Here is a 24325-nt window from a genome sequence, read left to right as displayed (position 1 = left end):
CATAGAAATAGCCAAATGTCATAAAAAGTCTGACTCAGTTTTTCCTGTTTGGCTGCTGACAGTTTTCAAGCCCCACTAATCCCACTTTCCCTTGTGCCCCGTATCTGGGCAAGCTGTTAAGAAAGCCTGGACGCTTCATCTATACAACCCATGGCTTGTTCCAGGAAATCCTAGTCACAGCCCCACCTCTTAACCACCATACATCCCAAGTCACTTTAAGACCTTGTTTGTCCTAAAATGACCCTGCTCTCCCCAGAAGGCTTCATTATGTGAGCAGTAAATGTCTTCATACCCTTGTGGTGTGTGCGTGGCATCATTACTATCGGTATGGAAACCACTTTTGAGCGTGAGGTCCAGCCTGCCTTTGTGGGGCGACTGCAAGACACAGACATTCCTTGTAATTTGTTTTCTTCAAAAGTTAGTGATTATTTCACAAAGAATGTGCTCAAAGATGACTACTCAAAAGTTCAATTTTAGTAAATCCCAATTATTAAAAACCAAGTTGGCAAACTGGAAGATACTTAAAATTGTACTTATAAAAGCAAGAGGAAAATTGTACTAACTAAATGAGAAAGTACAGTTAATTTTGAAATTCTAACATTGCAATTTACAGTTTCTCAAATTCTGGTTGAATCTTTTAGTGAAATTTCTTGGTGAAATATAAATTTGATGAAATGTTTAAAAGAATCAAAATGCAAAAAACTTATTTGGTAAGTATTGTTTCACAAATATATTTGGTAAATGTAGACAAAAGATATTAACTGCGAAGATATGTAGGCTGAACTATTTTTCCATTTTAATAAAAACAATGATGTCCATCAACAACAATAAAAACAAACAGGATAGAGGGCGGGGGCCAAGATGGCTGACTAGGTAGACGCTACCTCGGATCCCTCTTGCAACAAAGACTCAGAAAAACAAGTGAATCGATCACATACATGACAATCTACAAACCCTGACCATCAAACACAGATCTAAAGAGTTGACCTGAGTGACAGAGACTGAGAACGAACAACCACGGGGAAGCAGCAACTCTTTTCGGAGCCCGGAGCCAGTGTCCCAGTCAGGAAACCTTGGCGCCGGGCTTTGGACTGGGCGCAAGGGAGCTGAGCACGGCATCCTGAGACGGCTCAAACACGGGGCGCAGCCCTGGCCCCCAGAATTGACCTCGGGGAAAGCCCAGCCAGTGCACGCAGGCAGCGCAGAGACGCGGCTGACAGGAGGAGAAGTCACCAGGAGGCAGCAACTGGTTTTGGAGCCCGGACTGCAGCGTCCCAGGCGGGGAACCTTGGCGCTGGGCTTTGGACTGGGAGCGGAGGAACTAACCACGGCTTCTGAGACAGCGCAAGCATGGGATGCGGGCCTGACCCTCGGGGGCAATCTCTACCCAGCCAGAGAACACAGGCGACGCGCCCCTCGGGAATCTCAGGTAAAACAGTCATCCCAAGCAAGATAAGTAACTTTGTCTATATTCTGGGGTGCTACTCTCTCCTATTTATCTGAACCCTCCCCTCCCCTTCCCAGGCGCCTTCATTAACATTGGAATTTCCTGAGCCAGAGGGTGAACTTCACTGCAGTTTTTCTTTCTTTTTTTTTTTTTTTATCTTTTCCTATCCCATTCTCCTGGCCAGAGAGAAGCAGCTACAAAAAACCCAGGGACCAAAAATCCTTCTCTAATTGGACTAAAAACACAGAACCAGCTCCAGCCAAGCATATGTGATCCATAGTCTTGGGCTTACATCACTACAGGGAACAAGGTGGCTATTACAATGCAAAGGCATTCCTGATAGGGATCTGCCTGTAATTGTTTTAGCGGATTACTAGAAAGACAAGTTTCCCAGGTCTGATATCTCTGTGTATTCAACAGAGCCCTCACTGACCCACAACAGGGAACTGAGGGCTGAAGCTCCCCCCAGACCACCTAGCCTCCTGCCTTAGGGGTCTAAGGAGGGTGACACCTACCAATCAGTAGAGGTACTTGCATTGGGGGCCTAAGGTACAGCTGCAGTGCCCTCCCACAAAGGTGCTATAGGAATAGAGACACACCTACCTCACTGACACTTGGGGGAAGCCTGTCAGCATCCTGCCCCCCCTGGAGTGTGAACCCCTGCTGCTCCTAGAATCTGGTGCTCACAACTATCACCACTACTTCTCTAGGTGGATAGGTGACAGTCTGCACCTTACACTTCATGACTCAAAATCAGATTCTACTCAAGAATAGTGAATGGTCTCAGGCTTTTATATCTGGTAACACCCCAAACCAGCTGGTAATAGGACATAAGTGAGTCAAGGGCTAAAACAATCAAGACAGCGCAATCTAGTAGCCCATCTATGTATATTGAAAGAAAACAAAACAAGATAAGACTCAGTGAGCAAATATAAAATAAATCACTACAATGTCTTATAGATGGCTCGGAGACGGCAGTAGATATCAAACCACATAAAGAAGCAGACCATGATTGCTTCTACAACTCCCCAAACTAAAGAATCAAAATCTTTCCCAAATGAAGATACAATCCTGGAATTGCCAGGTACAGAATATAAAAAACTAATTTACAGATTGCTTCAAGACATCAGGGATGACCTCAGAAATGAAATAAGGCAATCTACAGAAAAAGCCAAGGAACACACTGATAGAGCAGTTGAAGAACTCAAAAAGATTATTCAAGAACATACTGGAAAAATTAATAAGTTGCAAGAATCCATAGAGAGACAGTATGTAGAAATCCAAAAGATTAACAATAAAATTACAGAATTTGACAACGCAATAGGAAGTCAGAGGAGCAGACTCGAGCAATTAGAATGCAGAGTGGGAAATCTGGAGGACCAGGGAATTGACACCAATATAGCTGAAAAAAAATCAGATAAAAGAATTTAAAAAAATGAAGAATCCCTAAGAATCATGTGGGACTCTATCAAGAAGAATAACTTGCGTGTGATTGGAGTCCCAGAACAGGGAGGGTAACAGAAAACACAGAGAGAATAGTTGAAGATGTGTTGGCAGAAAACTTCTCTGACATCACGAAAGATGAAAGGATATGTATCCAAGATGCTCATCGAACCCCATTTAAGATTGATCCAAAAAGAAAATCACCAAGGCATATTATCATCAAACTTGCCAAAACTAAAGATAAAGAGAAAATTTTAAAAGCAACCAGGGATAAAAGAAAGCTCTCCTACAATGGAGAATCAATAAGAATAAGTTCAGACTCCTCAGCAGAATCCATGCAGTCAGGAAGGCAATGGGATGACATACACAGAGCACTGAAGGAGAAAAACTGCCAGCCAAGGATCATATATCCAGCAAAACTCTCTCTGAAATATGAAGGCAAAATTAAGACATTTACAGATAAACACAAGCTTAGAGAATTTGCAAAAACCAAACCAAAGCTACAAGAAATACTAAAGGAAATTGTTTGGTCAGAAAACCAATAATATCAGATAACAGGACAACACAAGGTCACAGAACAGAGCATCCTGATATCAACTCAAATAGGGAAATCACAAAAACAAATTAAGGTTAAATAAAAAAAAAAAAAAAAAACGCAAAACAGGGAATCATTGAAGTCAATACATAAAAGATCACAATAATCAAAAAGAGGGACTAAATACAGGTGGCATAGAACTGCCATACGGAAAGGGTTACAAGGCAATATAGGACAATACAAGTTAGGTTTTTACTTAGAAAAATAGGGGTAAATATTAAGGTAACCACAAAGAGGTATAACAACTCCATAACTCAAAATAAAAACCAAGAAAAACATAACGACTCAGCAAGCATAAAGTCATACTATGAAAATGAGGAACACATAATTTACAAAGAAAAAAGTCTTGCCCAAAAAAGTAAGTGCAAAAATGAAATTGTCAACAACACACATAAAAAGGCATCAAAATGACAGCACTAAGCACATACTTATCTATAATTTCGCTGAATGTAAATGGACTAAACGCACCAATAAAGAGACAGAGAGTCTCAGACTGGATAAAGAAACACGATCCGTCTATATGCTGCCTACAAGAGACACACCTTAGACTTAGAGACACAAACAAACTAAAACTCAAAGGATGGAAAAAAACATATCAAGCAAACAATAAGCAAAAAAGAAGAGGAGTAGCAATATTAATTTCTGACAAAATAGACTTTAGACTTAAATCCACCACAAAGGATAAAGAAGGACACTACATAATGATAAAAGGGACAATTGATCAGGAAGACATAACCATATTAAATATTTATGCACCCAATGACAGGGCTGCAAGATACAGGAATCAAATTTTAACAGAACTGAAAAGTGAGATAGACGCCTCCACAATTATAGTAGGAGACTTCAGCACCCCACTTTCAGAGAAGGACAAGACATCCAGTAAGAAGCTCAACAGAGACACAAAAGACCTAATTGCTACAATCAACCAACTTGACCTCATTGACTTATACAGAACACTCCACCCAACTGCTGCAAAGTATACTTTTTTTTCTAGTGCACATGGAAGATTCTCTAGAATAGACCACATGTTAGGTCATAAAACAAACCTTTGCAGAATCCAAAACATCGAAACGTTACAAAGCATCTTCTCAGACCACAAGGCCATAAAAGTGGAAATCAATAACAGAAAAACCAGGGAAAAGAAATCAAATCCTTGGAAACTGAACAATAACCTGCTGAAAAAAGATTGGGTTATAGAAGACATTAAGGAGGGAAAAAAGAAATTCATAGAATGCAACGAGAATGAAAATACTTCCTATCAAAACCTCTGGGACACAGCAAAAGCAGTGCTCGGAGGTCAATTTATATCGATAAATGCACACATACAAAAAGAAGAAAGAGCCAAAATCAGAGAACTGTCCCTACAACTTGAACAAACAGAAAGTGAGCAACAAAAGAATCCATCAGGCACCAGAAGAAAACAAATAGTAAAAATTAAAGCTGAGCTAAATGAACTAGAGAACAGAAAAACAATTGAAAGAATTAACAAAGCCAAAAGCTGGTTCTTGGAAAAAATTAACAAAATTGATAAACCATTGGCTAGACTGACAAAAGAAATACAGGAAAGGAAACAAATAACCTGAATAAGAAACGAGAAGGGCCACATCACAACAGACCCAACTGAAATTAAAAGAATCATATCAGATTATTACAAAAATTGTACTCTAACAAATTTGCAAACCTAGAAGAAATGGATGAATTCCTGGAAAAACACTACGTACCTAAACTAACACATTCAGAAGTAGAACAACTAAATAGACCCATAACAAAAAAAGAGATTGAAACGGTAATCAAAAATCTCCCAACAGAAAAAAAGTCCTGGCCCGGATGGCTTTACTGCAGAGTTCTACCAAACTTTCAGAGAAGAGTTAACACTGCTACTACTAAAGGTATTTCAAAGCATAGAAAATGACAGAATACTGCCTAACTCATTCTATGAAACCACCATATCCCTGATACCAAAACCAGGTAAAGACATCACAAAAAAAAGAAAATTACAGACCTATATCCCTCATGAACATAGATGCAAAAATCCTCAACAAAATTCTAGCCAATAGAATTCAACAACATATCAAAAAAATAATTCACCACGATCAAGTGGGATTTTTTATGCAAGGCTGGTTTAATATTAGAAAAACCATTAATGTAATCCACCACATAAATAAAACAAAAGACAAAAACCACATGATCTTATCAATTGATGCAGAAAAGACATTTGATAAAGTCCAACACCCATTCATGATAAAAACTCTCACCAAAATAGGAATTGAAGGAAAATTCCTCAACATAATAAAGGGCATCTATGCAAAGCCAACAGCCAACATCACTCTAAATGGAGAGAACCTGAAAGCATTTCCCTTGAGAACGGGAGCCAGACAAGGATGCCCTTTATCACCGCTCTTATTCAACATTGTGCTAGATGTCCTAGCCAGAGCAATTAGGCTAGACAAAGAAATAAAGGGCATCCACAATGGCAAGGAGGAAGTAAAATTATCTCTATTTGCAGATGACATGATCTTATACACAGAAAACCTAAGGAATCCTCCAGAAAACTACTGAAACTAATAGAAGAGTTTGGCAGAGTCTCACGTTACAAGATAAACATACAAAAATCACTTGGATTCCTCTACATCAACAAAAACAACATCGAAGAGGAAATAACCAAATCAATACTATTCACAGTAGCCCCCAAGAAGATAAAATACTTAGGAATAAATCTTACCAAGGATGTAAAAGACCTATACAAAGAAAACTACAAAGCTCTACTACAAGAAATTCAAAAGGACATACTTAAGTGGAAAAACATACCCTGCTCATGGATAGGAAGACTTAACATAGTAAAAATGTCTATTCTACCAAAAGCCATCTATACATACAATGCACTTCTCATCCAAATTCCAATGTCATTTTTTAAGGTGATAGAGAAACAAATCACCAACTTCATATGGAAGAGAAAGAAGCCACGGATAAGCAAAGCATTACTGAAAAAGAAGAAGAAAGTGCGAGGCCTCACTCTACCTGATTTCAGAACCTATTATACAGCCACAGTAGTCAAAACAGCCTGGTATTGGTACAACAACAGGCACATAGACCAGTGGAACAGAATTGAGAACCCAGATATAAATCCATCCACATATGCGCAGCTGATATTTGACAAAGGCCCAGTGTCAGTTAATTGGGGAAAAGATAGTCTTTTTAACAAATGGTGCTGGCATAACTGGATATCTATTTGCAAAAAAATGAAACAGGACCCATACCTCACACCATGCACAAAAACTAACTCCAAGTGGATCAAAGACCTAAACATAAAGCCTAAAACGATAAGGATCATGGAAGGAAAAATGGGGACAACCTTAGGAGCCCTAATACAAGGCATAAACAGAATACAAAACATTACCAAAAATGACAAAGAGAAACCAGATAACTGGGAGCTCCTAAAAATCAAACACCTATGCTCATCTAAAGACGTCACCAAAGAATTTTCAGCTATGACATCTCCAACCAGCACCTGATCTCTAAAATCTATATGATTCTGATAAAACTCAACCACAAAAAGACAAACAACCCAACCAAGAAGTGGGCAAAGGATATGAACATGCACTTCACTAAAGAAGATATTCAGGCAGCTAACAGATACATGAGAAAATGCTCTCCATCATTAGCCATTAGAGAAATGCAAATTAAAACCATGATGAGATTCCATCTCACTCCAACAAGGCTGGCATTAATCCAAAAAACACAAAATAAGAAATGTTGGAGAGGCTGCAGAGAGATTGGAACTCTTATACACTGCTGGGGGGAATGTAAAATGGTACAACCACTTTGGAAATCTATCTGGCGTTTTGTTAAACAGTTAGAAATAGAACTACCATACAACCCTGAAATCCCACTCCTCGGAATATACCCTAGAGAAACAAGAGCCTTCACACAAACAGATATATGCATGCCCATGTTTATTGCAGCTCTGTTTACAATAGCAAAAAGCTGGAAGCAACCAAGGTGTCCAACAACGGATGAATGGTTAAATAAATTGTGGTATATTCACACAATGGAATACTACGCATCGATAAAGAACAGTGACGAATCTGTGAAACATTTCATAACATGGAGGAACCTGGAAGGCATTCTGCTGAGTGAAATTAGTCAGATGCAAAAGGACAAATATTGTATAAGACCACTATTATAAGATCTTGAGAAATAGTATAAACTGAGAAGAACACATACCTTTGTGGTTAAGAGGGAGGGTGGGAGAGGGTTATTTTCTGAGTAATTAGTAGATAAGAACTACTTTAGGTGAAGGGAAGGACAATACTCAATACACGGAAGGTCAGCTCAACTGGACTGGACCAAAAGCAAAGAAGTTTCTGGGATAAACTGAATGCTTCAAAGGTCAACGGAGCAAGGGCAGGGGTTTGGGGACTATGGCTTAAGGGGACTTCTAAGTCAATTGGCAAAATAATTCTATTGTGAAAACATTCTGCATCGCACTTTGTAATGTGGCATCTGGGTTCTTAAATGCTAAGAAGCGGCCATCTAAGATGCATCAATGGTCTCAACCCACCTGGATCAAAGGAGAATGAAGAACACCAAGGTCACACGACAACTAAGAGCCCAAGAGACAGAAAGGGTCACATTAACCAGAGACTTACATCATCCTGAGACCAGAAGAACTAGATGGTGTCCTGCCACAACCGATGACTGCCCTGTCAGGGAGCACAACAGAGAACCCCTGAGGGAGCAGGAGATCAGTGGGATGCAGACCCCAAATTCTCATAAAAAGACCAGACTTAATGGTCTGACTAGAGGAATCCTGGCAGTCATGATCCCCAAACCTTCTGTTAGCCCAGGACAGGAACCATTCCCGAAGACAACTCATCAGACATGGAAGGGACTGGACAATGGGTAGGAGAGAGAAGCTGATGAAGAGTGACCTACTTGTATCAGGTGGACACTTGAGACTGTGCTGGCATCTCCTGTCTGGAGGGGAGATAGGAGGTAGAGAGAGTTAGAAACTGGCAAAATTGTCACGAAAGGAGGGACTGGAAGGGCTGACTCATTAGGGGGAGAGTAAGTGGGAGTATGGAGTGAGGTGTATATAAGCTTATATGTGACAGACTGACTTGATTTGTAAACGTTCACTTAAAGCTCAATAAAAATTATTAAAAAACAAGCAAACAAACAGGATAGAAAGTATATTCTATTTAGCAGAAATTTTCCTGAGTTTACCAGGAATCACAGAGAAGATTCAACTGAAGTAACAATTTCAAATTCAAAGACGTTAAGATGCAATTTTAAAAAATATTGTAGGGAATTTCATGAAAAAAAAAAGTTAGACATTATTGAAATAAAAGATTTTTTTTTTTGAAAGTGTTATATCTAGGTGCCTGGGTTACACAAAAACAAGTATGAGCTTGACTGCTAACAGAAAGGTCGATGACTCAGACCTATCCAGAGACCGTACAAGAGAAGGCCCTGGTCATCTGCTTCCGTAAAGATTATAGCCATGAAAACTCCGTGGAGCAGTCTACTGTGTAACACAGGGGGTCACCATGAGTCGGAATCAACTTGACATCAAAGACTTGTTGTTATTTTGTTTGTTTTGTTTTGTTAATTATTTAGTAGTAGAGAGAGATGTTTTGTTAATTAGTTATATAGTAGTAGAGAGAGATGAACCTAAGCAATTGATTAAAATATGTGAATATGCACCAAGAAAAATATTGTTTATTTTAATATTGAAAAGATCAATATAAATAATTATATTTAATACATACGGATATATCTTGCTTTTATTTTTTTAGAAATTGTTTTATTTAAAAATAGATTTAACTAATATGTAGCTCTACCAATAAAAGTAATTCTTAATCTGTAAATTAAAAATTTAATGATAAATATTTTCATACCTTTTCACTCTTTAAAATGGTGATAAAGCACATGGAATGTAAAAGATGAGGGTGTCTCTGCAAAGAGAGTTAAAAATACCTCTTCCTCACAAACTTTTGAACCTTCTATTTCTATCTTTGAACTTACCTTCAGTGAATGATGGTTTTAAAATTATAAATAAAATTGAGCATTAAAATTCTAAAAAAAGGAGGACATTTTCATCTTGATAACATGCCATTGTTGTAATCACTGATCTCACCTCTGATTTAGAACATTGCTCCTAATTTGAAGCATATGAGGAGACACTTTCTGAGAAAGTCTAAAATGTGCAAATTACATGTGGCATAATATTTGATTAATTTCCTAAGGCTGCCTTAACAAATCACCACAAACTATGTGGCTTAAAACAGAAATGTAGTCTCTCACTGTTCTGGAGGCTCAGCATTTGAAACTAAAGTGACGGTAGGGTCATGCTCCCTACAAAGACTTTAGGGGTGAATCTTTCCTTGCCCCTTTCAGCTTTTGGAGGTTCCTGGTTGTTCTTGGTTAGTGGCTGCATAACTCCAACTTCTGCCCCCATCTTCACAAAAGCTTCTTTCTTGTGTCTCTATGTGTCTAAATCTCCCTCTCCTTTCTGGTATAAAGACACCATCCATTATATTTAGGGCTCACTCTAAATCCAGGACGATTTCATCTTGAGGTTCTTAACTACTCACATATGCAAAGACCTTATTCCCAAATAAGGTCACATTTTGAGGTTTGGCTTGGTCATGAATTTTGGGGGAACAGTATTCAATCCGCTATACCCAGAATAGAAAAGAAAACACAAAAACTCAGGACGAACTTGTACGAGAATTGCTTCTTTCTGCTACTGTACATTTCTTACTGTTAAAAATCATGTTCATTTAATCTAGTTTACATCTCTTAATAGAATACTTCCTGTCAGGTTCATTAATTGTAACTTTTGAAGATGATATAAGACTTTCTAAAGGATGAATAAACCTACACTCTAGAATGTGTATTATGCACACAGTATATGCACACAGTATGTTAAGTATATCAGAATTGACTTAATGGCACTTAACATTGCATTAGTATTTCTTGGTGTTCACAAAATTATCTTACATGTTCTCAGAATGGTGCTCTTTCCACCACCACTGACCTACTCGGAGCCTCCACATTTGCTGGTGGCACTGATTGGCCATTTCACACCACTCAATCAGCTTCCCTCCAAAAAGGAGGTGTGCTGTGCCATAACTACTGATTCTTCCTGGTAAAGAAAATTCCTCAAACGTTGACAGGTAGCCCAAATTAAATTTTCTGTATGGAGATATTAGATCACTTTTATCTGGTTAAAACAATGACTCTTTAGAGAATTATAGCTCAAACAAGAATGCAAATCTCTCCCTTCTATATTCACACATACATATCTCTTTCATGGTTTTTGGGATAGATTGCACCCACAAATATTTTTGGGTTCTTAGGTTCCATAGGAGTTTACTTGTCCCGCTAAAAGCATGTTCTGTCCTCTAATGGGGGCTTATGTAATGGTTAAAAATGAAAGAAACATTCTTTGGTGAAAATTCACTAAGGCAAAAGGCTTAGGTACTCAGCAGTGCAAGCCGGAATTGTGATTGGGTCAAACTTGTGTCTCTTTTGGCTTTTGGACAGCTAGATAATCTTTGTAAGCATATTTATTGCTTCCTGTGTGCTATGTAGGGAGCCCTGGTGGCTTTAACTTTTGGTGCCATATTTAGGAAATCTGACTTGCCTGATGTAACCAAATGTATGTATTGACCCATGTTGAAAATTTTAACTTTTTTGGAGACATATGTGACCCACAAAATATCAAAATGGAAAATTCATAACAAAATTTCAGAAATGCTCCTTGATTCAGCATGCCTTCCATTAATGAAAACAAATGGTATCAACAAAAATTCAAAGCAGAAAATAGTTGAGTCTTGAAAGGGGTATATATGTGTGGATATAATTTTTTTATTTTATTTTTTTTATGGATAGTACAGATAAAGGTATAGATGGAGAGCCCTGGTGACACAGTGGTTAAATGCTTGACTGTTAACTGAAAGGTTGGTGGTTCAAACCCACTAGCTGGTTTGTGAGAAAGACGTGGCAGTCTGTTTCCATAAAGATTAAAGCCTTGGAAACTCTATGGGGCAGTTCTACTTTGTCCTGTAGGGTCACTATGAGTTGAAATCAACTGGATGGCACACAACAACAATATAGGTATGTTGCTTTTGTTGCCGTTAGGTGCCATCACGTTGGTCCCGACTCACAGTGACCCTGTGTACAACAGAGCTAAACAGTGGCCACTCCTGTGCCATTCTCACAATCATTGTGCTTAAGCCCATTGTTGCAGCCACTGTGTCAGTCCATCGCATTGAGGCTTTTCCTCTTTTTTGCTGACCCTCTACTTTACCAAGCATGATGTCTTTCTCTAGGAACTGATCCCTCTTGACAACATGTCCAAAGTATGTGAGATGTAGTTTCGCCATTCTTCCTTCTAAGGAGCATTTTGGTTGTACTTCTTCCAAACAAATTTGTTCTTTTTCTTTTTTTTTTGGCAGTCCATGGTGTATTCAGTATTCTCCAACACCACAATTCAAGGGCATCAATTCTTCTATCTTCTTTATTCATCGTCCAGCTTTCACACTCATAGGAGGCGATTTAATACACCATGGCTTGGGTCAGGTGCACCTTAGTCTTCAGGGTGACATATTTGTTTTTCAAAACTTCAAAGAGGTCTTTTGCAGCAGATTTGCCCAATGCAATGCTTCATTTGATTTCTTGACTGCTGCTTCCATAGGCTTTGATTGTGGATCCAACTAAAATGAAATCCTTGACAACTTCAATCTTTTTCCCATTTATTATGATGTTGCTTCTCAGTCCAGTTGTGAGGATTTTTGTTTATGTTGAGTTGTAATCTGTACTGAAGGCTGTGGTCTTTGATCTTCATCAGTAAGTGCTTCAAGTCCTCTTCACTTTCAGCAAACAATGTTGTGTCATCTGCATAATGCAGGTTGTTAATGAACCTTCCTCCAATTCTGATGCCCTGTTCTTCATATTATCCATTGTCTCGGATTATTTGCTCAGCATACAGATTGAATAGGTATGGTGAAAGGATACAGCCCTGATGCACACCTTTCCTGACTAAACCACTCAGTATCCCCTTGTTCTGTTCAAATGAGTGCCTCTTGATCTATGTACAGGTTCCTCATGAGCACAGTCACGTGTTCTGGAATTCCCATTCTTTGCAATGTTATCCATAATTTGTTGTAATTCACACAGGCTAAATTTTTGCATAGTCAATAAAACACAGGTAAACATCTTTCTTGTAGTCTCTGCTTTCAGCCAGGACCCATCAGATATCAGCAATGTTATCCCTGGTTCTGTGTCCTGTCCGGAATCCGGCTTGAATTTTGGCAGTTTCCTGTCAATATACTGCTGCAGCCACTTTTGAATGATCTTCAGCAAAATTTTACTGAAGATATCAAAGATACTGTTTGATAATTTCTGCATTCATTTGGATCACCTTCTTTGGGAATAGGCATAAATATAGACCTTTCCAGTCAGTTGACCAGGTAGCTGTCTTCCAAATTTCTTTGCACAGATTAGAGAGTACTTTCAGCGCTGCATCCGTTTGATTAAACATCTCAATTGGTATTCTGTCAATTCCTGGAGCCTTGTTTTCGCCAGTGCCTTCAGTGCAGCTTGGATTTCCTCCCTCAGTACCATTGGTTCCTGCTCATATAGTACCTCCTGAAATGGTTGAATGTCGACTGATTCTTTTTGGTATAGTGACTGTGTATTCCTTCCATCTTCATTTGATGCTTCCTGTATCGTTTAATATTTTCCCCATAAAGTCCTTCAATATTCCAACTCGAGGCTTGATATTTTTCTTCAGTTCTTTGAGCTTGAGAAATACCGAGCATGTTCTTCCCTTTTGGTTTTCCATCTCTAGGTCTTTGCACATGTCATTATAATACTTAACTTTGTCTCCTTGAGCTGCCCTATGAAATCTTCTGTTCAGCAATTTTACTTCATCATTTCTTCCTTTTGCTTTAGCTAATCAACATTCAAGAGCATGTTTTCGAGTCTCTTCTGACACCCACTTTGTTCTTTTCTTTCCTTCCTGTCTTTTTAATGACCTCTTGCTTTCTTCATGTATGATGTCCTGATGTCATTCTACAACTCATCTGGTCTTTGCTTATTAGTGTTCAATGTGTCAAGTCTATTCTTGAGATGGTCTCTAAATTCAGGTGGAATATACTCAAGGTAGAACTTTGGTTTTCAGGGACTTGTTCTAATTTTCTCCAGTTTCAACTTGAACTTGGATGGGAGCAATTGATGGTCTGTTTCGCAGCAGGCCCTTGGCCTTTTTCTCACTGATGAGCTTTTCCATCATCTCTTCCCACAGATGTAGTCAATTTGATTCCTGTGTATTCCATCTGGTGAGGTCCACGTGTATGGTAGCCATTTATGTTAGTGCAAAAACATATTTTCAATGAAGAAGTCTTTCATCTTGCAAAATTCTATCATGTGATCTTCAGCATTGTTTCTATCACCAAGGCCATATTTTCCAACTACCTATCCTTCTTCTTTGTTCCTAGCTTCTGTATTCCAATCTCCATTAATTATGCAAGCATCCTAATTGCAGGTGCGACACATTTCAGACTGCAGATGTTGGTAAAATTCTTCAATTTCATCATCTTTGGCCTTAGCGGTTGTTGTGTAAATTTGAATAATAGTTGTATTAGCTGGTCTTCCTTGTATATGTATTGATAATATCCTATCACTGGCAGTGTTGTACTTCAAAAATGTTCTTTTTGACAATGGATACAATGCCATTTCTCTTCAAGTTGTTGTTCCTGGCATAGTAGACCATATGATTGTCCAATTCGAAATGACCAATGCCAGTGTACTTCAGCTCACTAATGCCTAGGGTATCGATGTTTATGTGTTCCATATCATTTTTTTTTTATTAACTTTTATTGAGCTTCAAGTGAACGTTTACAAATCAAGTCAGACTGTCACATATAAGTTTATATACATCTTACTCCGTACACCCACTTGCTCTCCCCTAATGAGTCAGCCCTTCCAGTCTCTCCTTTCGTGACATTTTTGCCAGCTTCCAACTCTCTCTATCCTCCCATCCCCCCTCCAGACAGGAGATGCCAACACAGTCTCAAGTGTCCGTCTGATATAATTAGCTCGCTGTTCATTAGCATCTCTCTCCCACCCACTGTCCAGTCCCTTTCATGTCTGATGAGTTGTCTTCAGGGATGGTTCCTGTCCTGTGCCAACAGAAGGTTTGGGGACCATGACCACCGGGATTCCTGTAGTCTCAGTCAGACCATTAAGTCTGGTCTTTTTATGAGAATTTGGGGTCTGCATCCCACTGATTTCCTGCTCCCTCAGGGTTTCTCTGTTGTGCTCCCTGACAGGGCAGTCATCAATTGTGGCCGGGCACCAACTAGTTTTTATGGTCTCAGGATGATGTAGGTCTCTGGTTCATGTGGCCCTTTCTGTCTCTTGGGCTCTTAGTTGTCATGTGACCTTGGTGTTCTACATTCTCCTTTCCTCCAGATGGGTTGAGACCAATTGATGCATCTTAGATGGCCGCTTGTTAGCATTTAAGACCCCAGATGCCACATTTCAAAGTGGGATGCAGAATGTTTTCATAATAGAATTATTTTGCCGATTAACTTAGAAGTCCCCTTAAGCCATGGTCCCCAAACCCCCGCCCTTGCTCTGCTGACCTTTGAAGCATTCATTTTATCCCAGAAACTTCTTTGCTTTTGGTCCAGTCCAATTGAGCTGACCTTCCATGTATTGAGTGTTGTCCTTCCCTTCACCTAAAGCAGTTCTTATCTACTAATTCATCAGTAAAAAATGCTCTCCCTGCCTCCCTCCCTCCCCCCCTCATAACCACAAAAGTATGTGTTCTTCTCAGTTTATACTATTTCTCAAAATCTTATAATAGTGGTCTTATACAATATTTGTCCTTTTGCATCTGACTAATTTCGCTCAGCATAATGCCTTCCAGGCTCCTCCATGTTATGAAATGTTTCACAGATTCGTCACTGTTCTTTATCGATGCGTAGTATTCCATTGTGTGAATATACCACAATTTATTTAACCATTCATCCGTTGTTGGACACCTTGGTTGCTTCCAGCTTTTTGCTATTGTAAACAGAGCTGCAATAAACATGGGCGTGCATATATCTGTTTGTGTGAAGGCTCTTGTTTCTCTAGGGTATATTCCGAGGAGTGGGATTTCAGGGTTGTATGGTAGTTCTATTTCTAACTGTTTAACAAAACGCCAGATAGATTTCCAAAGTGGTTGTACCATTTTACATTCCCCCCAGCAGTGTATAAGAGTTCCAATCTCTCCGCAGCCTCTCCAACATTTCTTATTTTGTGTTTTTTGGATTAATGCCAGCCTTGTTGGAGTGAGATGGAATCTCATCATGGTTTTAATTTGCATTTCTCTAATGGCTAATGATGGAGAGCATTTTCTCATGTATCTGTTAGCTGCCTGAATATCTTCTTTAGTGAAGTGCATGTTCATATCCTTTGCCCACTTCTTGGTTGGGTTGTTTGTCTTTTTGTGGTTGAGTTTTATCAGAATCATATAGATTTTAGAGATCAGGTGCTGGTTGGAGATGTCATAGCTGAAAATTCTTTGATGACGTCTTTAGATGAGCATAGGTGTTTGATTTTTAGGAGCTCCCAGTTATCTGGTTTCTCTTTGTCATTTTTGGTAATGTTTTGTATTCTGTTTATGCCTTGTATTAGGGCTCCTAAGGTTGTCCCCATTTTTCCTTCCGTGATCCTTATCGTTTTAGGCTTTATGTTTAGGTCTTTGATCCACTTGGAGTTAGTTTTTGTGCATGGTGTGAGGTATGGGTCCTGTTTCATTTTTTTGCAAATAGATATCCAGTTATGCCAGCACCATTTGTTAAAAAGACTATCTTTTCCCCAATTAACTGACACTGGGCCTTTGTCAAATATCAGCTGCGCATATGTGGATGGATTTATATCTGGGTTCTCAATTCTGTTCCACTGGTCTATGTGCCTGTTGTTGTACCAATACCAGGCTGTTTTGACTACTGTGGCTGTATAATAGGTTCTGAAATCAGGTAGAGTGAGGCCTCGCACTTTCTTCTTCTTTTTCAGTAATGCTTTGCTTATCCGTGGCTTCTTTCCCTTCCATATGAAGTTGGTGATTTGTTTCTCTATCACCTTAAAAAATGACATTGGAATTGGATGGGAAGTGCATTGTATGTATAGATGGCTTTTGGTAGAATAGACATTTTTACTATGTTAAGTCTTCCTATCCATGAGCAGGGTATGTTTTTCCACTTAAGTATGTCCTTTTGAATTTCTTGTAGTAGAGCTTTGTAGTTTTCTTTGTATAGGTCTTTTACATCCTTGGTAAGATTTATTCCTAAGTATTTTATCTTCTTGGGGGCTACTGTGAATAGTATTGATTTGGTTATTTCCTCTTCGATGTTGTTTTTGTTGATGTAGAGGAATCCAAGTGATTTTTGTATGTTTATCTTGTAACGTGAGACTCTGCCAAACTCTTCTATTAGTTTCAGTAGTTTTCTGGAGGATTCCTTAGGTTTTCTGTGTATAAGATCATGTCATCTGCAAATAGAGATAATTTTACTTCCTCCTTGCCATTGTGGATGCCCTTTATTTCTTTGTCTAGCCTAATTGCTCTGGCTAGGACATCTAGCACAATGTTGAATAAGAGCGGTGATAAAGGGCATCCTTGTCTGGCTCCCGTTCTCAAGGGAAATGCTTTCAGGTTCTCTCCATTTAGAGTGATGTTGGCTGTTGGCTTTGCATAGATGCCCTTTATTATGTTGAGGAATTTTCCTTCAATTCCTATTTTGGTGAGAGTTTTTATCATGAATGGGTGTTGGACTTTATCAAATGTCTTTTCTGCATCAATTGATAAGATCATGTGGTTTTTGTCTTTTGTTTTATTTATGTGGTGGATTACATTAATGGTTTTTCTAATATTAAACCAGCCTTGCATAAAAAATCCCACTTGATCGTGGTGAATTATTTTTTTGATATGTTGTTGAATTCTATTGGCTAGAATTTTGTTGAGGATTTTTGCATCTATGTTCATGAGGGATATAGGTCTGTAATTTTCTTTTTTTTGTGATGTCTTTACCTGGTTTTGGTATCAGGGATATGGTGGTTTCATAGAATGAGTTGGGTAGTATTCCTTCATTTTCTATGCTTTGAAATACCTTTAGCAGTAGTGGTGTTAAATCTTCTCTGAAAGTTTGGTAGAACTCTGCAGTGAAGCCGTCTGGGCCAGGGCTTTTTTTTGTTGGGAGTTTTTTGATTACCGTTTCAATCTCTTTTTTTGTTATGGGTCTATTTAGTTGTTCTACTTCTGAATGTGTTAGTTTAGGTACGTAGTGTTTTTCCAGGAATTCATCCATTTCTTCTAGGTTTGCAAATTTGTTAGAGTACAATTCTTCGTAATAATCTGATACGATCCTTTTAATTTCAGTTGGGTCTGTTGTGATGTGGTCCTTCTCGTTTCTTATTCAGGTTATTTGTTTCCTTTCCTGTATTTCTTTTGTCAGTCTAGCCAATGGTTTATCAATTTTGTTAATTTTTTCCAAGAACCAGCTTTTGGCTTTGTTAATTCTTTCAATTGTTTTTCTGTTCTCTAATTTATTTAGTTCAGCTCTAATTTTTATTATTTGTTTTCTTCTGGTGCCTGATGGATTCTTTTGTTGCTCACTTTCTCTTTGTTCAAGTTGTAGGGACAGTTCTCTGATTTTGGCTCTTTCTTCTTTTTGTATGTATGCATTTATCAATAGAAATTGTCCTCTGAGCACTGCTTTTGCTGTGTCCCAGACGTTTTGATAGGAAGTATTTTCATTCTCATTGCATTCTATGAATTTCCTTATTCCCTCCTTGATGTCTTCTATAACCAAGTCTTTTTTCAGGAGGGTATTGTTCAGTTTCCAAGTATTTGATTTCTTTTCCCTAGTTTTTCTGTTATTGATTTCTACTTTTATTGCCTTGTGGTCTGAGAAGATGCTTTGTAGTATTTCGATGTTTTGGATTCTGCAAAGGTTTGTTTTATGACCTAATATGTGGTCTATTCTAGAGAATGTTCCATGTATGCTAGAAAAAAAAGTATACTTTGCAGCAGTTGGGTGGAGAGTTCTGTATAAGTCAATGAGGTCAAGTTGGTCGATTGTTGTAAGTAGGTCTTCTGTGTCTCTGTTGAGCTTCTTACTGGATGTCCTGTCCTTCTCCGAAAGTGGTGTGTTGAAGTCTCCTACTATAATTGTGGAGGTGTCTATCTCACTTTTCAGTTCTGTTAAAATTTGATTTATGTATCTTGCAGCCCTGTCATTGGGTGCATAAATATTTAATATGGTTATGTCTTCCTGATCAATTGTCCCTTTTATCATTATATAGTGTCCTTCTTTATCCTTTGTGGTGGATTTAAGTCTAAAGTCTATTTTGTCAGAAATTAATATTGCTACTCCTCTTCTTTTTTGCTTATTGTTTGCTTGATATATTTTTTCCATCCTTTGAGTTTTAGTTTGTTTGTGTCTCTAAGTCTAAGGTGTGTCTCTTGTAGGCAGCATATAGACGGATCGTGTTTCTTTATCCAGTCTGAGACTCTCTGTCTCTTTATTGGTGCATTTAGTCCATTTACATTCAGCGTAATTATAGATGAATAAGTGTTTAGTGTTGTCATTTTGATGCCTTTTTATGTGTGTTGTTGACCATTTCATTTTTCCACTTACTTTTTTGTGCTGAGACTTTTTTCTTAGTAAATTGTGAGATCCTTATTTTCGTAGTATTTGACTTTATGTTTGTTGAGTCGTTGCGTTTTTCTTGGTTTGTATCTTGAGTTATGGAGTTGTTATACCTCTTTGTGGTTACCTTAATATTTACCCCTATTTTTCTAAGTAAAAACCTAACTTGTATTGTCCTATATCACCTTGTATCACTCTCCATATGACAGTTCTATGCCACCTGTATTTAGCCCTCTTTTTGATTATTGTGATCTTTTACATGTTGACTTCAATGATTCCCTGTTATGAGCATTTCTTTTTAATTAATCTTAATGTGTTTTTTTTTATTTCCCTATTTGAGTTGATATCAGGATGTCCTGTTCTGTGACCTTGTGTTGTGCTGGTATCTGATATTATTGGTTTTCTGACCCAACAATATCCTTTAGTATTTCTTGTAGCTTTGGTTTGGTTTTTGCAAATTCTCTAAGCTTGTGTTTATCTGTAAATGTCTTAATTTCACCTTCATATTTCAGAGAGAGTTTTGCTGGATATATGATCCTTGGCTGGCAGTTTTTCTCCTTCAGTGCTCTGTGTATGTCATCCCACTGCCTTCTTGCCTGCATGGTTTCTGCTGAGTAGTCTGAACTTATTCTTATTGATTCTCCCTTGAAGGAAACCTTTCTTTTCTCCCTGGCTGCTTTTAAAATTTTCTGTTTATCTTTGGTTTTGGCAAGTTTGATGATAATATATCTTGGTGTTTTTCTTTTTGGATCAATCTTAAATGGGGTTCGATGAGCATCTTGGATAGATATCCTTTCATCTTTCATGATGTCAGAGAAGTTTTCTGTCAGCAGATCTTCAACTATTTTCTCTGTGTTTTCTGTCCCCCCTCCCTGTTCTGGGACTCCAATCACACGCAAGTTATCCTTCTTGATAGAGTCCCACATGATTCTTAGGGTTTCTTCTTTTTTTTTAATTCTTTTATCTGATTTTTTTCAGCTATGTTGGTGTTGATTCCCTGGTCCTCCAGATGTCCCAGTCTGCATTCTAATTGCTCGAGTCTGCTTCTCTGACTTCCTATTGTGTTGTCTAATTCTGTAATTTTATTGTTAATCTTTTGGATTTCTACATGTTGTCTCTCTATGGATTCTTGCAACTTATTAATTTTTCCAGTATGTTCTTGAATAATCTTTTTGAGTTCTTCAACAGTTTTATCAGTGTGTTCCTTGGCTTTTTCTGCAGTTTGCCTTATTTTGTTTCTGATGTCTTGAAGTTTTCTGTAAATTAGTTTTTTGTATTCTGTATCTGATAATTCCAGGATTGTATCTTCATTTGGGAAAGATTTTGATTCTTTTGTTTGGGAGGTTGTAGAAGCTGTCATGGTCTGCTTCTTTATGTGGTTTGATATCGACTGCTGTCTCCGAGCCATCACTAAGATATATATAAAAAAAAAAAAAAAAATTATACTAGTGGTTTATTCTGTAATTGCTCACTGAGTCTTATCTTGTTTTGTTTTCTTTCAATATACGTGTATGGGCTACTAGATTGTGCTGTCATGTTTGTTGTAGCCCTTCACTTACTTATGACCTATTACCAGCTGGTTTGGGCTGTTGCCAGATATATATGCCTGAGTCTATTCACTATTCTTGAGTAGAATCTGATTTTGGGTCAACAAGTGTGTCGTGCACCCTAACACGTATGCACCTCAAGAAGTAGTGCTGATAGTTGTGTGCACCAGATTCTATTAGCAGCTGGGGTTCACCCTCCAGGGGGGGCAGGATGCTGACAGGTTCCCTCAAGTGTCAGTGAGGTAGGTGTGTCTCTATTCCTATAGCACCTTTGTGGGAGGGCACTGCAGCTGTACCTTAGGCCCCCAATGCAAGTACCTCTACTGATTGGTAGATGTCACCCTCCTTAGACCCCTAAGGCAAGAGGCTAGGTGGTCTGGGGGGAGCTTCAGCCCTCAGTTCCCTGTTGTGGGTCAGTTAGGGCTCTGTTGAATAAGCAGAGATATCAGACCTGGGAAACTTGTTTTTCCAGAAAATCCGCTAAAAAAAAAAAAATGCAGTCAGATCCCTATCAGAACTGCCTTTGCATTATAACCGCCACCTTGTTCCCTGTAAGGATGAAAGTCCGAGATTTGGATCATATGTACTTGGCTGTAGCTGGTTCTGTGTTTTAAGTCCAATTAGGGATGGATTTTTGTTCCCTGGGTTTTCTGTGGTTCCTTTTCTCAGGCCGGAAGAATGGGTTAGGAAAAGACCAAAAAAAAAGGTGGGGGGGAAGCAAAGCCGCCACGAATCCAGAGCCGTTCTCCCTCTGGCTCAGGAAATTCCAATGTTAATGAAGCCGCCTGGGAAGGGTGGGGGAGGGTTCAGAGAAATAGGAGAGTAACACCTTGGAATATAGCCAAAGTTGCTTTTCTTGCTTGGAATGACTATTTTATCTGAGATTTCCGAGAGGCTTGTCGCCTATGTGTGCTGGCTGTGTGGAGATTGCCCTCGAGGGTCTGGCCCACTGAAGCCGCTGTCAGATCCTCCGCTGCCAGTCCAACGTCCAGCATCAAGGTTCCCCTGCTGGGACGCTGCACTCCCGGCTCCAAAATCAGTCGCTGCCTCCAGGGGACTTCTCATCCTGCCAGCCGCGTCACCGCGCCATCCCCACGGACTGGCTGGGCCCCCTCCCGGGGTTAGTTCATGGGATTAGGGCTGTGCCCTGTGCTTGTGCCGTGACAATGCCCGGTCCAAAGCCCGGCGCCAAGGTTCCCTGGCTGGGATGCTGCACTCCCGGCTCCAAAACCAGTCACTGCCTCCTGGGGACTTCTCCCACCAGCCGCGTCGCCACGCCGCCCCCGCAGACCGGCTGGGAACCCTCCCGGGGTGAGTTCAGGGGGGTAGGGCTGCGCCCCTTGTTTGCACCGTCAGCTCCCCTGGGCCCAGACCTAAGCCGGGAGCCAAGGTTACCTGATTGGGACGCTGGCTCCAGGCTCTGAAAACAGTCGCTGCCTCCCCGTATTTGTTCATTCTCCGTCTCTAAATCTGTGTTTGTTGTTCAGGGTTCATAGATTGTTATGTATGTGATCGATTCACTTGTTTTTCCGAGTCTTTGTTCCAAGAGGGATCCGAGGTAGAGTCTACCTAGTCCGCCATCTTGGCCCCACCTCTACATTTCATTTTTGATGACTTCCAATTTTCCTACATTCCACTTTCTGATTATTAATGCATGTTTGCAGCTGTTTATTCTCACTTTGAGTCAGGCTACATCAGCAAATGAAGGTCCCAAAAGCTTGACTCCATCCACATCGTTAAGGTCGACTCTACTTTGAGGAGGCAGCTCTTCCCCTGTCATCTTTTGAGTACATTCCAACCTGAGGGTCTCATCCTCCAGTAAAAAAAAAAAAAAAAAAAAAAAAAAAAAAATCCTCCAGTACTGTATCAGAAAAGGTTCTGCTGCTATTCATGAGGTTTTCACTGGCTAAATCTTCTCTGAAGTAGACTGTCGGGTCTTTTTTCCTGGTCTGGAAGCTCAGCTGAAACCTATCTTCTCTGGGTGACCCTGCTGGCATTTGAATACTGGTGGCATAGCTTCCAGCATCACAGCAACAAGCAAGCCTCCGCAGTACAACAAACTGACAGACACATGGGGGAAACATATATATATATATATATATATTTATGTGGGTATATATGTGTATCTGTATATATATACACACACACACAGATATAGACAGATATAAAAACCAATTGTCAAGTTGATTGTGATTCATGGCGACCGCATGTGTGTCAGAGTAGAACTGTACCCTACAGGGTTTTTAATGGATGATTTTTCTGGAAGTAGATCACCAGGCCTTTCTTCCGAGGCACCTCTGGGTAGACTTGGACCTCCAACCTTTTAGTTAGCAGGAAGCATGTTAACCATTTGCACCATACGGGGACCCCATAAATCTGTATATACTGAGGTAATTATTCAGTAAAAGATCAGAACATTGGATGAGTGGCCTTGGAAGGCATATAAAATTTGAAAAAAAATATAAAAAAAATATTGCTTTAACAATACAAATAACAGAGTATAATACCTTATTTTATAAGTTGATAAGTGTTATTGTTATAAAGATTTTATTTTTAAAGACTGAATTAAAATCTAAATCTCATTCTAATTTCACACAGTGATTTGACCAACATCTGGTCAACCTCCAATCATTAACAAAACCCACAACAATTTTCCATAATACTCCATAATATGGAAACCCTGGTGGCGTAGGGCTTAAGTGCTTGGCTGCTAACCAAAGGGTCAGCAGTTCGAATCCACCAGGTGCTCCTTGGAAACTCTATGGGGGCAGTTCTACTCCGTCCTATAGGGTCACTATGAGGTGGACTCGACTCCACGGCACTGGGTTTACTCCATAATAGTTAATTAAATACATAATTATAATTCTAGTTTTGATTGATTCAGGATATTAGCATAATCGTTGTCTCTTAGTTTTTACTTCAATATAAATAAATAAAAGAGTTTAGATATCATATATTTTGTATTGTTCCTGATATGAAAACCTTTCACTAATAGATAATTCATTTGACCCAAAAGTTGTTTTTCAGATTGAAAGGCAGGCATTCTTCTGAGAGAATTTTCTCATTAATCAAATTTAATGTCAATCAGATCAACTTAGTTTTAATTTTATGCTACATTATACATTCCTGGGGGCTCCTTGTTTTTTTTAAAAATAATTTTGGATATGTTTGACTGTTTAAATTAGCAGCCAAGAGCATGCTATCATTTCTGTGCTGATATGCAAAATATTTAAAATTCTGTTCAGAAAACCTTTAGTGTGCATCTTAACTCCTTTTGTCTTCCCAAGAATTCATAAAGGATAGCCAAAATATGTTCTCAGTTGCAGGAAAACTAGTGCCAATTTTTGAACTATAAAAATATTTTTCTCCTTCTGTTGTTTTTCCTGGCTGTGCTGTTAAAAATTATCCTAGTTCTGAAAACATGTGCCTCATAAAGCAAGTGGACCTAATTAGTCAGTTAAAGGTTAGAATATTGGGTGGGTGGCCTTGGAAGGCATATTTTAATCATGTTTCAACTCTATTTCCTTTGCTCCCTGTTTTTTAATAAATCTCTGCCTTAAAATGAAAAACGTGGCAACTTTTA

Source organism: Loxodonta africana, chromosome 23, assembly GCF_030014295.1.
Source record: "Loxodonta africana isolate mLoxAfr1 chromosome 23, mLoxAfr1.hap2, whole genome shotgun sequence".
NCBI classification, from domain to species: domain Eukaryota; kingdom Metazoa; phylum Chordata; class Mammalia; order Proboscidea; family Elephantidae; genus Loxodonta; species Loxodonta africana.
The sequence above is the reverse complement of the archived record's forward strand: the minus strand, read 5'-3'. Positions refer to the sequence as shown.